We start from the raw sequence: 14945 nt of genomic DNA, 5'->3' as shown, positions 1-14945 counted from the left end.
AAGAAAAAAGCGTCAATAGTACTGTTTGTACTAGCCATTAAATTAAACCTAATTAAAAAAAAACCTAAGATGTCTAGTGCAGTATTTCTCTAGTGGGGGAATGACCAACAAACACTTAAAAAATCTCTCCTGTTGACCAATCACTGACAAACGGGCTACCCGACTTCGGCTTGCCTCAACGAAAAATGTTGTGCGCCTGTACAGCTGAAAATAAACAGTGTCAAAGACCAAAACAAACAAAAATGGCATCATCATATATGCACAAACTGTTTGATGGGAAGCATGTGGACAGACACCTTAAGGTTTGACTTGATAGAGAAAAATCTAATCTGATGTTAGATCTGCGCAGGCAGGAGGCAAAGTCTACCATGAGCTAGTTGGACAAATGAAAACGACGACAAATAGCATTACCTGTTGATTCAGTAATGACGTGTAAGCACTCGGCCAAAGGTCACAGAGTGTGCTGCTCAGGCGACTAGGCCCATAGTTTCAAGCCTTCAACCAGGAGAGAAATTCCATCGGAGTGAGTTGCTGTTTCATTCTGGTGTGTGTGTTCAGATCACATTACTGGACCTAATCAATTGAGCTGGTTGAGCCAACATTACTATTTGAGCTGCCCTGTCATTGGTGCATTCCGGGGGGGGGGGAAGAATGGGGAACTCCTGACCTCCGATCAGCTGCAAGGAACTTAAACACAGATCCTCTGACATTGTAATGGCCAGACACGCTGATTTAGGCCACATACAATTTTATGTCACACTCACGATGGTCTAGCAGCCAAAACATTTATTTTTGCTCTTGTTGCCTCTAATTGAGTAACATGGTAGAATTATAACTTTACAAATATATTTGAACCTTCTAAAAATGTATCAACTTTTATATACCATCCTAAGCATAGCTCACTGTTCTTTTCTGAATTCTTCCTTTCTATTGATTTGACTATCAACAGAAAGCTGATGTTCTCCGGCCACACTCCCCCACCCATCCCCTCTCTCCAGTGCCCTGTTGTTGGTGGAGATCATGTTACAGGAGGAGGAAAGCACTGTTGCTCTCAACACACAGCATCACATGATCGTCCTGACTGACTGGGGGATTTGACCAGTCCCTGTTCAGAGCTGAAGTGTGTGTGTCGCTGCTTTATGTGCGCACCTCAGCACCTGTTCTCATTTGGAAAAGATTTGACTTGTTTTTGTCCTGCATAGTTTTTGAAATTCACTTGAAAGAGAAGCTGTGATGGATGTAGGACATACTAGATTAATGTGCAATGAAAGAAGCAACCCTGAAACGACCAGCCTCCATTGGTGAGAGTCAGTGAGTTTTTTTGGGGGGGGTGGTTTGCTATGTAACCACCCTATGATTTGGCATGATGAAATACATGTGAAAGGGTTTAGGTTATTTATCTCGACGCACCCTATTGACGCAGAAGCATTTCATCCATTAACATGTCAAAAGCCACCCACCTCGTGGGTTCAAGTCTTTCTTTCTGCCAACACGTTTCATTTTCTATTCACTTCCAAAGTGGAAAGCAGAAGTTGAAAAGGTCACAGCACCTGCTTGTAACCTCCCTGTATCATCAGAGACTTGAGTCTGTCTTCTGATGAGTGACGGTTGACTGATGATGAGTCAGATTTGGTGCTTTAGTCATAGGGCTGAGTTTTACCGGCATGCCCTATACAGCCCTATAGCCCCCAGCCCTCCCATCTTCCCCATTGCAATTCTGCTGTAAAGTGTGAGTGATGTCGTGTGTGTGCTCTGCTCCTCCCTCTGAGTGGTGTGGCGACAGAGGGGCGGGGCCTGGTGGAAATCACTTTTTGTCAGCTTTCGTCCCCATGCCTCCGTTTGCTCTCTCTGGGTGCAGGTGCATCTTCAAGTGCTCTGTGGTTTCATACAGTACAAATCAGACAAAGCTCTCTTCTACACACACACACACACACGGCGAGAAAGCTCTAGCAGATGTTTCTAGTTGGCTGGTCCCCAAGAAATTTGCTTCCTCTTTTTACTCATTCTCTTATTGCAGTGCTTTCTGACTTGTTGGACTCAATTTCATGTTATGGTCCTCACACGTTCAAGTGGTATAGCTACTGCTCCTCGCTTGTCTACAGAGAACTTGGCTGATGGCATTAAACTAACTATAGCTCTCTGTCTCTGTGTGTCTCTCTCTCTCTCTCCCTCTCGCCAATTGAATGTACAGTAGCAGTCTTGGGTTTGGATCGAACTGTAGTATGCCTCTTCTTGTTCAGGCTTTCAGAAGTTCATTAATAAGAATGTGTCTCATAAAGCCACAGTGGGGCCCCTCCCGGGTGGTGCAGTGGTCTAGGGCACTGCATCGCAGTGCTAGCTGTGCCACCATCGACTCTGGGTTCGTGGGGCGGATCACAATTGGACTAGCGTTGTCCGGTTTAGGGTGGGTTTGGCTGGTAGGGATATCCTTGTCGACTCCTGTAGCGGACCAGGTGTACGGTGTTTCCTCCGACACATTGGTGCGGCTGGCTTCCAGGTTGGATGCGCGCTGTGTTAAGAAGCAGTGTTGCTTGGTTCGGTTGTTTCGGAGGACACATGGCTCTCCACCTTCATCTCTCCCGAGCCCGTACAGGAGTTGTAGCGATGAGACAAGACAGTAACTACTAATAATTGGATACCATGAAATTGGGGAGGAAAAGGGGGTAAACAAAATGTGAAAAAAAAAAAAAAAAAAGCCACGGTGAGTCAGCTGAATCAACTGTTCTCATTCCTTCCCTGATATTGTGCCTTTTCTGCTTTGGAACAGACCTGTGTTTACTATTAGAAAAGTAAGCCTCATCCGAGCCAGAAAGGGCTCATGGTGCAGGAGGCTGTCTCCTGTTACAGTAGCGTGAGGCTGATTGATTGTTCAAGTACACCCCCTGGTGAGGACACCGGTCAACAGTGTTTACTATAGCGTGTACTATATTTGTATCTAACAACAATTACTCAATTACTGGCACATACACAACTGTATGATAACAACAAGCCCTTTGTTGTTTCTATGAATCAGCTGTTCCCCAGATGTTGACGTTATTATATAATGTTCTGCAAAGTGAAAGTAAAGGGGCGAGACTTCTGCAGGTTGACAGGGCTAGTGAAACGAAAGCCAGCTGTGTCAAACGCACACTGCCTCAAACGCACACTGCCTGTGTGTCATGTGACGAGTAGGCCATTATCTTGGTGAAAAAGGAAACCACTTTTCGGGCTGGGCGTCGGAAGCTATTGGAATTTTCGAGCCCTGTACTCTGGCTGTGCTGTATTTTCAGGGCGGGTGGGGAGGGGGCGGGGCCAGGGAGGAGTGGGGGGAGGGGATTGGGCTCATCGGCCGGGCAGTTCAAGGAGGATTTGTGCTGTAGTTTGTCAGCTGTCATTCGGAGCAGATGACACAGGAGGGTAATCTGCTTTTTGCGCACGTCCTTGCTCCAGCATGTGCCTCTGTCTACATTGCTGTGTAGTTTCTACAGTGCCGTGACTGCCTGCCTGCCTGCCTGGACTCAATGGTACTAGGCTATCTAACTGAGAGGGCTGCTCCTGTTTTTGCTGTGAAACTGGAACTACAGTAGCCATGGGTCAGACACTGGATTTACAGACCCACCTTTGGTCAAAGCGGTAAGTACTGGAATAAATAGGCCTAGCTATTGTTTCACAATGGAAGTTCATTTGGTGCTGTTTGTTTTTAGGCAAGTGTTTGTGTGGGCTTTTATATACACAACAAACTTCCAACCTTATTCTGAGAGGTATTCAGATGTCTACAGAACATTCCATTAGCTCTTTGTTGTGTGTTGTTAGCAGTCCTACATGATGTCACCTGAGATGAACAGGACAAGCCTCTTGTAAACTACCCACAAGTCTGATCAGGGGGCTGGTATACTGAATGAACTGTTTGTATAGAGTTGGTTCTGGGAATAATGTGTGGCGCGTTGTGTGTACAGTTGATCGACAGTAGGACATTCCTCTCTCCAATGGGAATGGGTTTTTTTGAGACTCAGACAGTCGTACAGTAGGCCCCTGGACACCATTTATGGATCATCTCTTCCGTACAGGGCTGAGGAAGGTGAACGTGGCTCTTTAACACAACACCCTGCCTGCTCCTTGCCTGGCCTGGTGTAGCATAGGGGATAAAGAGGTGCCACTGACAGTCAACAAAGCTTCCATGCGACTCTGGTTTAGTTGTTTTTGTTTTCTGAGCGTAGATCGCGTAGCCCGAGTGCCAGTCTGTTTGTGCTATCATGCCAACTCCCTGTCATTCATTTGGCTTGACAAGGACAGCAATTTAGTAGGCAAGTGCACAAACGGATCTCGGACCAGGCTATAGAATGTGATGCAGCTTCAGCCATTGTTGCTGTGTTTTCACATGGATGTGATAAAGCCAGTGAGTTCAATGTTTTGGAATGCAGCTGCAAGGAAGTGGCAATTGTTTTGGGTCCACTGTGCCATTACTATATATGATTCCTGTCTGTTAGGAAATTAGTTAGCCACAGGGTAAGTGTGTTCAATGGTATTGATCCGGTTCCATGATCAATGCATTCTGACATTGCTTGCGTCGTAAATGGCACCCTATTCCCTATGTTGTGCAGTACATAAGGCCAGAGCCCCATGGACCTATAGGGAGTAGGGTGGCATTTGGTGTCAGACATTGTCAAGCCCACATAGGCGGTAATGAGTTGTTCAGCCTGTTATTTCCATGTTGCCTTCCATCGGCCCATTTAGCATAATCTAAATAATGTTTCTAAACTAATGTTGTGTGCTCAGTGTACAGAAATCTATTTTGGAGGATAATCTGGACTCATTCTAAGTAAATTACAGTGATTGACTGGTCACTTTATGCAAATAGCAATTTGGGCTGTATTTGCATTGAGGGAGACAAACTGGACAGAAGTGGGTCATTGACGATGAGCACACTTGGTCTACACTCCAATTCGCAGCCTGCACACACACAGCGAGGCAGTTGTTTGCTGCACATTCCAGCACAGAAGTGTCACAAGTCATAAGAAAATTAGGAAAACAATCCAAAGACGATGTTAGGAATGCCTATCCTGATTTACCGTGGTAGCAGCCTGAGCTGAGCCGATAACATCTGGTTGGTCCTATGCTGTGTGTCAGTAGGAAGAGTGACGCATTTTCTTCTAGATACATCCAGTCTTCTGGATATTCTATGATATCACCGTTAATTGAGCTAAGTGGGCGTGAGTCATTATAGGATGTGTCCCAAATGGCACCCTATTTCCTATAAAGTTCCCTATACACTGAGTCTACAAAACATTAGGAACAGCGTCCTAATATTGGCACCCTATTACGCTATATCGGCACCCTATTACCCTATACAATGCATTCGGAAAGTATTCAGACCCCTTGACTTTTTCCACAATTTGTTATGTTACAGCCTTATTCGAATACTGATTGAAATGTTTTTTTCCCCCCACAATCTACACACAATATCCCATAATGACAAAGCAAAACGTTTTTTTTTTTATATACATTTTTACTAATGAAAAAAACTTAAATATTACATTCTAAATAAGTATTCAGACCCTTCACATAGTACTTTGTTGAAACACTTTTGGAAGGGATTACAGCCTTGAGTCTTCTTGGCACCCCTGTATTTGGGGAGTTTCTCCCATTCTTCTCTGCAGATCCTATCAAGCTCTGTCAGGTTGGATGGGGAGTGTCGTTGCACAGCTATTTGTAGGGGTCTCCAGATGTATCAGATCAGGTTCAAGTCCAGGCTCTGGCTGGAAAACTCAAGGACATTCAGAGACTTGTCCCGAAGCCACTCCTGGATTGTCTTGGCTGTGTGCTTAGGGTCGTTGTCCTGTTGGAAGGTGAACCTTCGAACCCAGTTTGAGGTCCTGAGCGCTCTGGAGCAGGTGGTTCATCTTTACCTTGATCTTGACTAGTCTCCCAGTCCCTGCTGCTGAATAACATCCTCCCAGCATGATGCTGCTGCCACCACCATGATTCACAGTAGGGATGGTGCCAGGTTTCCTCCAGATGTCATTACGTGCCTTTTGGCAAACTCCAAAGAGGGCTGTCATGTGCCTTTTTACTGAGGAGTGGCTTCTGTCTGGCCACTCAACCATAAAGGCCTGATTGGTGGAGTGCTGCAGAGATGGTTGTGGTTTTGAAAGGTTCTGCTATCTCCACAGAGGAGCTCTGTTAGTGGTCATCGGGTTCTTGGTCACCTCACTGACCAAGGCCCTACTCCCCCAATTGCTCAGTTTGGCCGGGCGGCCAGCTTTAGGAAGAGTTTTGGCGGTTCCAAAATTCTTCCATTTTAAAATGGAGGTCACTGTGTTCTTGGGGACCTTCAGTGCTGCAGACCTTTTTTGGTACCCGTCCCCAGATCTGTGCCTCGACACAATCCTGTCTCTGAGCTCTATGGACAATTCCTTCAACCTCATGGCTTGATTTTTATTCTGACATGCACAGTCAACTGCGGGACCTTTATATAGACAGATGTGTGCCTTTCCAAATCATGTCCAATCAATTGGTGGACTACAATCAAGTTGCAGAAACATCTCAAGGATTATCAATTGAAGCAGGATGCACCTGAACTCAATTTAGAGTCTCATAGCTAAGGGTCTGAATAGTTATGTTAAGGTATTTGTTTGCAAGAATTTCTAAAAACTACATTGTGTTTAGATTGAGGAAAATGTTTTATTGAATCCATTTTAGAATAAGGCTGTAATGTAACAAAATGTGAAAAGTCAAGGGGTCTGAATACTTTCCAAATTCACTTTGATCTGGGCCCTTAGAGCTCTGGTCAAAAGTAGTGCACCATATGTCCTACTACACCGGCTCTGACGTTCGTCGGATGTGGCAGGGCTTGCAAACTATTACGGACTACAAAGGGAGACCCAGCCGCAAGCTCCCCAGTGACGCGAGCCTACCAGACAAGCTAAATGCCTTTTTATACTCGCTTCAATGCAAGCAACACTGAAGCATGCATGAGAGCGCCAGCTGTTCCGGATGACTGTGTAATCACACTCTCCGTAGCCGACGTGAGCAAGACCTTTAAACAGGTCAACATTCACAAGCCTGTGGGACCAGCCAGATTACCAGGACATGTACTTAGCACATGCGCTGGCCTACAGTCTTCAACCTCTCCCTGACCGAGTCTGTAATACTTACATGTTTTAAGAAGACCACCATAGTCCCTGTGCCCAAGAATGTGAAGGTAACATGAGTAGCACTCATGTTGGTAGCCATGAAGTACTTTGAAAGGCTGGTAATGGCTCACACCATTATCCCAGAAACCCTTGAGCCACTCTCATTCGCATACCGCACCAACAGATCCACAGATGACGCAAGTTCAATCACACTCCGTACTGCCCTTTCCCACCTGTTATGTCATTTTACTGTTTTTATTTAGTAAATATTTTCCTAGCTCTGTTTCTTGAACTGAACTGTTGGTAAAGGGCTTGTAAGTAAGCGTTTCACTGTAAGGTTGTATACCTGTTGTATTTGGCGCATGTGACAAATAACATTTAGATTTGATTTGACCTAGGAAGTCTGAGTGGGCCAGGGAACGTCGGCAGGACGGAGCCCTGATTCAATTTGACCTGTGGGATCAGCCAGATAATGGCTGGCTCCAGCTCTCATTCATCGTCTCGTGGAATTGATTATTCTGCAAACAGAGATTGTACACCAGCATGCGTAGCTAAAGGGCTGCTACAGGAAAACTAGGGCTCCTAATCCACACTAAAGAAGATTTAATACCCAGTGTATGTGTCTGATGGGAGGGCTTGAGCCCTGTTACCATGGCGTTTCTATAGGCTAAGAGATCTGCCTGTACAGGCTTACATATCCTCAAAGTCTGACTCACTGACTGATACATCTCACTGAGTATGAGGGTCCATGAAGTCATGGCAGTCTCTGCATTCATGGTGTTTCAACATCCTCAATAAGGCAATTCTAACTCGGTTACTTAGGGCTGGTTCCCTATGTGATGAGTAATGTTTTAATTTATATTCCTGTATTTGGTTGTGCTGGCCAGCCTTAATACTCGTGTCAAAGAACTTGTCACTCCAGGGAGAAGGATGATGAAGAAGAGAGCTGTCACGTCTGATGATGATGATTATGACATCATGGTGTTGATCCCATATCCTATTAAATTAGTATTCTAATTCCTAATTATATGGTTGATCCAATGGTAATGACCTCACAGATCATAGAAAGCATACTGGGACAGATTGTTCCATCACCATCCGCGGCAGGCTCTCTATGAATTAACCGTAATGTAGCATACCACAAAATGCTTACACCCCAGCATCTTCTCCTTCCAATCCAATACTAATGAAATTAGAGAAACCAACTGCCTCACAATGTAAACCCATTTAAAACAATTTCTGCAACGAGAAGACAGTTCAGAGGTCAACTGAGGCATTACAGAATTAACTGTTGGATTGATCACCGCTTCCTAACGGGATTATCTTCCTGATCAAAAGACTAACCGCTTTGCTGCCTTTGGGAGAACGCTGGTCATGTAGTGTTATTTTCAACTATAAAACAATGAACATTTGACGTGTGTTGTGGACCTTTGCAGGCCATGCAGCATGCTGAAAATAATACTATTTTTGAATTGAGTATTTTTGCCCTTAGGATGAGTGAGGTTAATGCCTATATTACCTCATGTTATGGACTTGTGGAAATTGGAATATATCCTAGAGTGCATTTTGATAAGTAAAAAGGTGTCACTAAACTCACTAACAAAAATAGGTCCTGGTTTTCTCAACAAGTATAAAGGTGCAAAAGTGAAGGAATCTTCTCTGGTTCTACTGTGTCATATCAGGTCTCTTTCCTATTACAATGACAACCAGTCCTGGGTGATGAGGAACTTAAATACTGAATGGAGGATTAAGCACACTGGACAGCCGACAATGCGTTTAAAGGTATATTCCAATTGACCCGACATACGCGTTTCCGATTAATGCAATCTCTGCCAAATGCGGGAACATTGCCTTTAAAAGATGCGTTTTCTTCAACCCGCAATCAAATGTCAAATGTGCCTGAGGTTACTCCTCTGTTATTATCATCATGACAGACTATTTTAAAGGGCTTTTGCCATTTTTTAACGTGATAAAGTATTAGAAATTGGAAGACCTTGCTCCAAATTAGAGGACGACCGAATAATCGGAATAGCCGATTTAATAAGGGACGATTTCAAGTTTTCATAACAATCGGTATTTTTGGGCACCGGATTTTAATTTGATTTATTTTTTATTTAATTAGGCAAGTCCGTTAAGAACACGTTCTTATTTTCAATGACGGCCTAGGAACGGTGGGTTAACTGCCTTGTTCAGGGGCAGAACGACAGATTTTCACCTTGTCAGCTCGGGGGATCCAATCTTGCAACCTTACAGTTAACTAGTCCAACGCTATAACCACCTGCCTCTCGTTGCACTCCACAAGGAGACTGCCTGTTACGCGAATGCAGTGGAAGCCAAGGTAAGTTGCTAGCTAGCATTAAACTTATCTTATAAAAAACAATCAATCAATCATAATCACTAGTTATAACTACACATGGTTGATGATATTAGTAGTTTACCTAGCGTGTCCTGCGTTGCATATAATCGATGCAACGCTGGGGGATGATTTAACAAAGGCGCATTTGCGAAAAAAGCACAATCGTTGCACGACTGTACCAAACCATAAACACCAATGCCTTTCTTAAAATCAATACACAGAAGTATATATTTTTAAACCTGCCTATTTAGCTTAAAGAAATCCAGGTTAGCAGGCAATATTAACCAGGTGAAATTGTCACTTTTTTCTTGCGTTCGTGGCAACCAGAGTCAGGGGATATGCATCCTGGCTCATTGTGAGCTAATTTGCCAGAATTCTACGTAACTATGACATACATTGAAGGTTGTGCAATGTAAGAATATTTAGACTTAGGGATGCCACCCGTTAGATAAATACAGAACAGTTCCGTATTTCACTGAAATGATAAACGTTTTGTTTTTGAAATTATTGTTTCCAGATTCGACCATATTAATGACCAAAGGCTCTTATTTCGGTGTGTTATAACTATGATTTGATAGAGCAGTCTGACTGAGCAATGGTAGGCAGCAGCAGGCTCGTAAGCATTCATTCAAACAGCACTTAAGTGCATTTTGCTTGCAGCTCTTTGCATAGGGACGGAAGCTATACTGTTACTGGCAATACTATAGTGCCTATAAGAACATCCAATAGTTAAAGGTATATGAAATACAAATATTATATAGAGAAATATTCCTATAATAACTTCAACCTAAAACCTCTTACCTTGGAATATTGAAGTCTCATGTTTAAAAGGAACCACCAGCTTTCATATGTTCTCGTGTTCTGAGCAAGGAACTCAAACGTTAGCTTTTTTACATGGCACATATTGCACTTTTACTTCTCCAACACGTTGTTTTTGCATTACGGTATTTAAACCAAATTGAACATGTTTCATTATTTATTTGAGGCTAAATACATTTTTATTGATGTATTATATTAAGTTAAAATAAGTGTTCATTCAGTATTATTTTAATTGTCATTATTACAAACAAATAAATAAACCGGACGATTTTAAATCTGTATCGGCGTTGAAAAATCATAATCAGTCGACCTCTACTCCAAATCACCATAGTCAAAGCCTGGTATTCTTGGCTGACTTTGAAAAGGCTTTTGATTAAGTATGACTGGAATGTGATATATAAATGAATGAATGCCTGGAATGTTTGTAAAAAAAATAATAACTTTAAGCCATTTTATAAGAGATTATGTATAGTAGCCCAAGGTGTAAAATAATGGCTACTTCTCAGAAAGTGTTAAACTGTCAAGAGGAGCAAAACCATGTTATCCACTATTGGGAATATTTTATTATTATGGCAATTGCAATGTTATAGCTATTAATTTCGGATCCAAGAATAATGTAAAGGGGTTGGAAAAACAAAGGTGTCATTGTACGCTGATGATTCATGTTTTCTTTTAAATCCACAATTTAGATCCCTCCACAGCCTCATTGAGGATCTTTTCTAACCTTTCTGGATTACAACCAAATTATGATGAGTACTATATTACGTATTGGATCACACAAAAATACAACTTTTACATTACCGTGTAGTTTATCATTAAAGTGGTCTGATGGTGATGTGGACATACTCAATATTCATCTCCTGAAATAAATGACCGCACTACAATACATTTTAATAGAAAGTTAGTAAAAATAGATAAGATCTTGCTACCTTGGAAAGGAAAATGCCTGTGTATTTGTGGAAAAATCACCCTGATTTAACTTTTAAGTAATATCTGAGTTTAGCTATTTGATTATGGCCTTGCCTACACCTAGCGACCGGTTTTTAAAATGTATAATTTATTTTTTATTATATTATATCTTTAAAGATTCAATTTTATTTGGAATGGCAAGCCAAATGAAATTAAACGGGCCCATTTTATCTAATCAATATGAATTTGGAGGAAAGAAGTTAAATATTAACACATTAAACATCTCACTAAAAGAGTCAGTCATACAAAAGTTATACTTAAATCTGAACTGGTCCTCTAACAGATTAGTAAGAATTTCTCACCCCATGTTCAAGAATGGCCTTTTTCCCTTTATTCAGATTACAACCTCTCTCACTTTCAGTTATTTGAAAATAACTTGTTTGTCAGCCCTGCATTAAAGAGCAAAGTACACCAGTTTCATTTTTAGGGAAAAAAAATGGATAGCTGTGCCATATAGATAGCAGAGATTTTTCAATGTACCAATTCCATGGAACATGGTTTATGAACTGATACGTAACACATCCCTGGATTCAAAATGTTTGCTTTTCAGTTTAAATTATTATACATTCTTGCAAAATATAATGGAGGGGAAAAATGTGTACACACACTTCCGTTCAAAAGTTTGGGGTTACTTAGAAATGTCCTTGTTTTTGCAAGAATCACTTTTTGTCCATTTTTAAAATAACATAAAATTGATCAGAAATACAGTGTACACATTGTTAATGTTGTAAATGACTATTGTAGCTGGAAACTGCAGCTTCTTTATGGAATATCTACATGGGTGTACAGAGGCCCATTATCAGCAACCATCACTCCTGTGTTCCAATGGCACGTTGTGTTAGCTAATCCAAGCTTATCATATTAAAGGGCTAACTGATCATTACAAAACCCTTTTGCAAGTATGTTAGCACAGCTGAAAACTGTTGTCCTGATTAAAGAAGCAATAAAACTGACCTTTAGACTAGTTGAGTATCTGGAGCATCAGCTTTTGTGGGTTTGATTACAAGCTCAAAATGGCCAGAAACAAAGACTCTTTCTTCTGAAACTCATCAGTCTGTTCTTGTTCTGAGAAATTAAGGCTATTCTAGGTGAGAAATTGCCAAGGAAGTGAAGATCTGGTAAAACGCTGTCTACTACTCCCTTCACAAAACAGCGCAAACTGGCCCTAACAAGAATCGAAAGGGGAGTAGGAGGCCCCATTGTACAACTGAGCAAGAGGACAAGTACATTAGTGTCTAGATTGAGAAACAGACGCCTCACAAGTTCTCAATTGGCAGCTTCATTAAATAATACCTGCAAAACACAAGTCTCAACAGTGAAGAGGTGACTGCGGGATGCTGGCATTCTAGGGATAGCACTGCTGGGTGATTTGAAAAAAAACAACATAGTAAATCGATCAATAATATAAACATTTTTGCTAAAAGTATAATTCTTTAATTACAATCTGTAGAAACTGTGAGAATAAAGGTTCAGAACTTTTGTGAAACGGCACATTTTTATGTATGTAAAAGCCTAAGTATTGTCCATTACTTTACTCCAATTAGGGGAGGAGTGGTAGGGTTAGGAGAAAATATATTTACAAACTAATATATGGGAGATTGCAAAAGATGCAGACAATTACATTGATGGAAGCTACACTCTATGTGCAGTATTAAAGCTGATCTACCCCCTAAATAAAAGCCAATAGTGTTCCTCAACTTTAGTCGACGGTAGAAATGGCTGAATGGTCCGCATTTTGACGTAATTAATAATGCTAATAATCGACTGCTTTTATGTAGTGCCTTTCCAGATGCTCAAAGTGCTGTATAGGGGGTGGAATAACAATGTGTAGCACTCATTTGGGACGTGATTTGTATCTTCTGACTGTATAGAGCTGCCACCTTGTAATTGAATGAGGATGTAGGTTAGGCTCTGTCCATGCATTTCTTTTCAAGCAGCCAGACAAACAGTTGTGTATTTGCTCTTGAAACATGTCGCCCCACATTAAGGGGTCATGGTGACCCTCCAATGCAGGCTGTTTGCAATGGGTTGCATCCCAAATGACAATCTATTCCCTATGTAGTGCTATAGGGCTCTGTTCAAAGTAGTGTACTATATAGGGAACAGGGTGCTGTTTGGGACGCTACCTCTTTTTACTGATACTGCTTTCACACAGGATTTACAGGATTTTGCCAGTTTTTTGAAAACTTAAACATTTTTTTAACCACATTCTCACCTGCATATGCCTTATATTAATACCAACAAAAATAATTATTAATTTGTTTATGCTGGTCCTAAGACTAATACAATATATTTTCAAAACAATAGACTGGTTTATTTTGAGTTTAATTATGTTATGTCCAAATGAATTAAATCAATAGTTCATTATTTTGTTCATTTAACTTCTTGCGTCGAGCAATCCCGTATCCGGGAGCGTAATCATAGCCTCATGCTCATTACCATAACGCAACGTTAACTATTCATGAAAATCGCAAATGAAATGAAATATATTCACTCACAAGCTTAGCCTTTTGTTAACAACACTGTCATCTCAGATTTTCAAAATATGCTTTTCAACCATAGCTACACAAGCATTTGTGTAAGAGTATTGATAGCTAGCATAGCATTAAGCCTAGCATTCAGCAGGCAACATTTTCACAAAAACAAGAAAAGCATTCAAATAAAATCATGTGGCACTCACAGATAATATCTTTGCAGTTTTGGAGTGTTTTCTTTCCAAAGCTGTCAATTATATGCATAGTCGAGCATCTTTTCGTGACAAAATATATATCTTTTTTTATCCCAAAATTAAAAGAGCATCCCCTATATCGAAGAAGTTAACCTCTTGAAACTGGGGGGCACTATTTTCATTTTTGGAAAAATAACATTCCCTAAGTAAACGGGCTATTTTGTCAGGACAAGATGCTAGAACATGCATATAATTGACAGCTTAGGATAGAAAACGCTCTAAAGTTTCCAAACTGTAAAAATATTGTCTGTGTGTATAACAGAACTGATATTGATGTCAAGCGGGTAGACTATTATGCAGTTCTTCTGCGTGATATAAAAAAAAAAGCGGTGTTAGAAAATATTACCTACACAAGCTGACCAACTCAAATAGACAGAAGCGTGCCACATGGCAGACCAATCCAAACTAATCTCTCGGCATGTCCAGCCCATTCATTATCTCAGCCAATCATCGCTAGCGGGAAGGTTGCTGGCTTTTTCTGTGGCTAAACTAAGCTTGTAATTTTAACCATTTTATTTGTATTTACAGATGGCATACACATTTGTTATTAAGCCGCATGAAAGCTCACATGTTCCAGAAGGCATTTCTGCCCAAAAACATTTTTATGTTCAAATGGCTCTCCTGTGAAGTAATGAAGCGCGACATATACCTAGTTTCCTGGAACGGGTCACAAATGTTCAAATAAATGAGCCAACTAGACAAGATGTTCACGAGCAGCACTCAACTTAGCAAACATTTCCACAGCCTAATTGTAGCCTTACCAATATCCAAACGGAGATTCAGCGAAAACAAATATTTGAAAATGTTTTTATCAAGACGAGTCCCCACGCTTGTCTTAAAGCAGTAGGAAGGCACTGTCCCAATCAAAACAGTGCTGAAATGATCCTCTAGTTCACATATGTCAGAGTCAAGGCCCGCGGGCCACATCCGGCCCGCGAGAAGGTTTTTTACGGCCCCTGGG

The 14945-nt window shown here is 41.4% G+C and overlaps 1 protein-coding gene across 5 annotated transcripts in view; it reads left to right on the top strand.

Annotated features, from left to right (window-relative positions):
• The window catches only part of LOC118402550 (nuclear receptor coactivator 2-like), a 79905-nt gene that overhangs the window by 7544 nt on the left and 57416 nt on the right, over nucleotides 1-14945 (top strand). Inside the window, exon 1 of one of the 5 annotated variants that reach the window (XM_052476997.1) lies at nucleotides 3358-3612. The exons of the other annotated variants lie outside the window; for them this stretch is intronic. The gene's annotated coding sequence lies outside the window, so the exon portion shown is untranslated. Of the gene's footprint in view, nucleotides 1-3357; nucleotides 3613-14945 lie in introns of those variants that run through there. 5 annotated transcript variants of the gene reach the window in all.

Source organism: Oncorhynchus keta, chromosome 23 (genome assembly GCF_023373465.1).
Source record: "Oncorhynchus keta strain PuntledgeMale-10-30-2019 chromosome 23, Oket_V2, whole genome shotgun sequence".
NCBI classification, from domain to species: Eukaryota; Metazoa; Chordata; class Actinopteri; order Salmoniformes; family Salmonidae; genus Oncorhynchus; species Oncorhynchus keta.
Note: the sequence above shows the minus strand (reverse complement) of the source record. Positions and strands in the feature narration are given on the sequence as shown.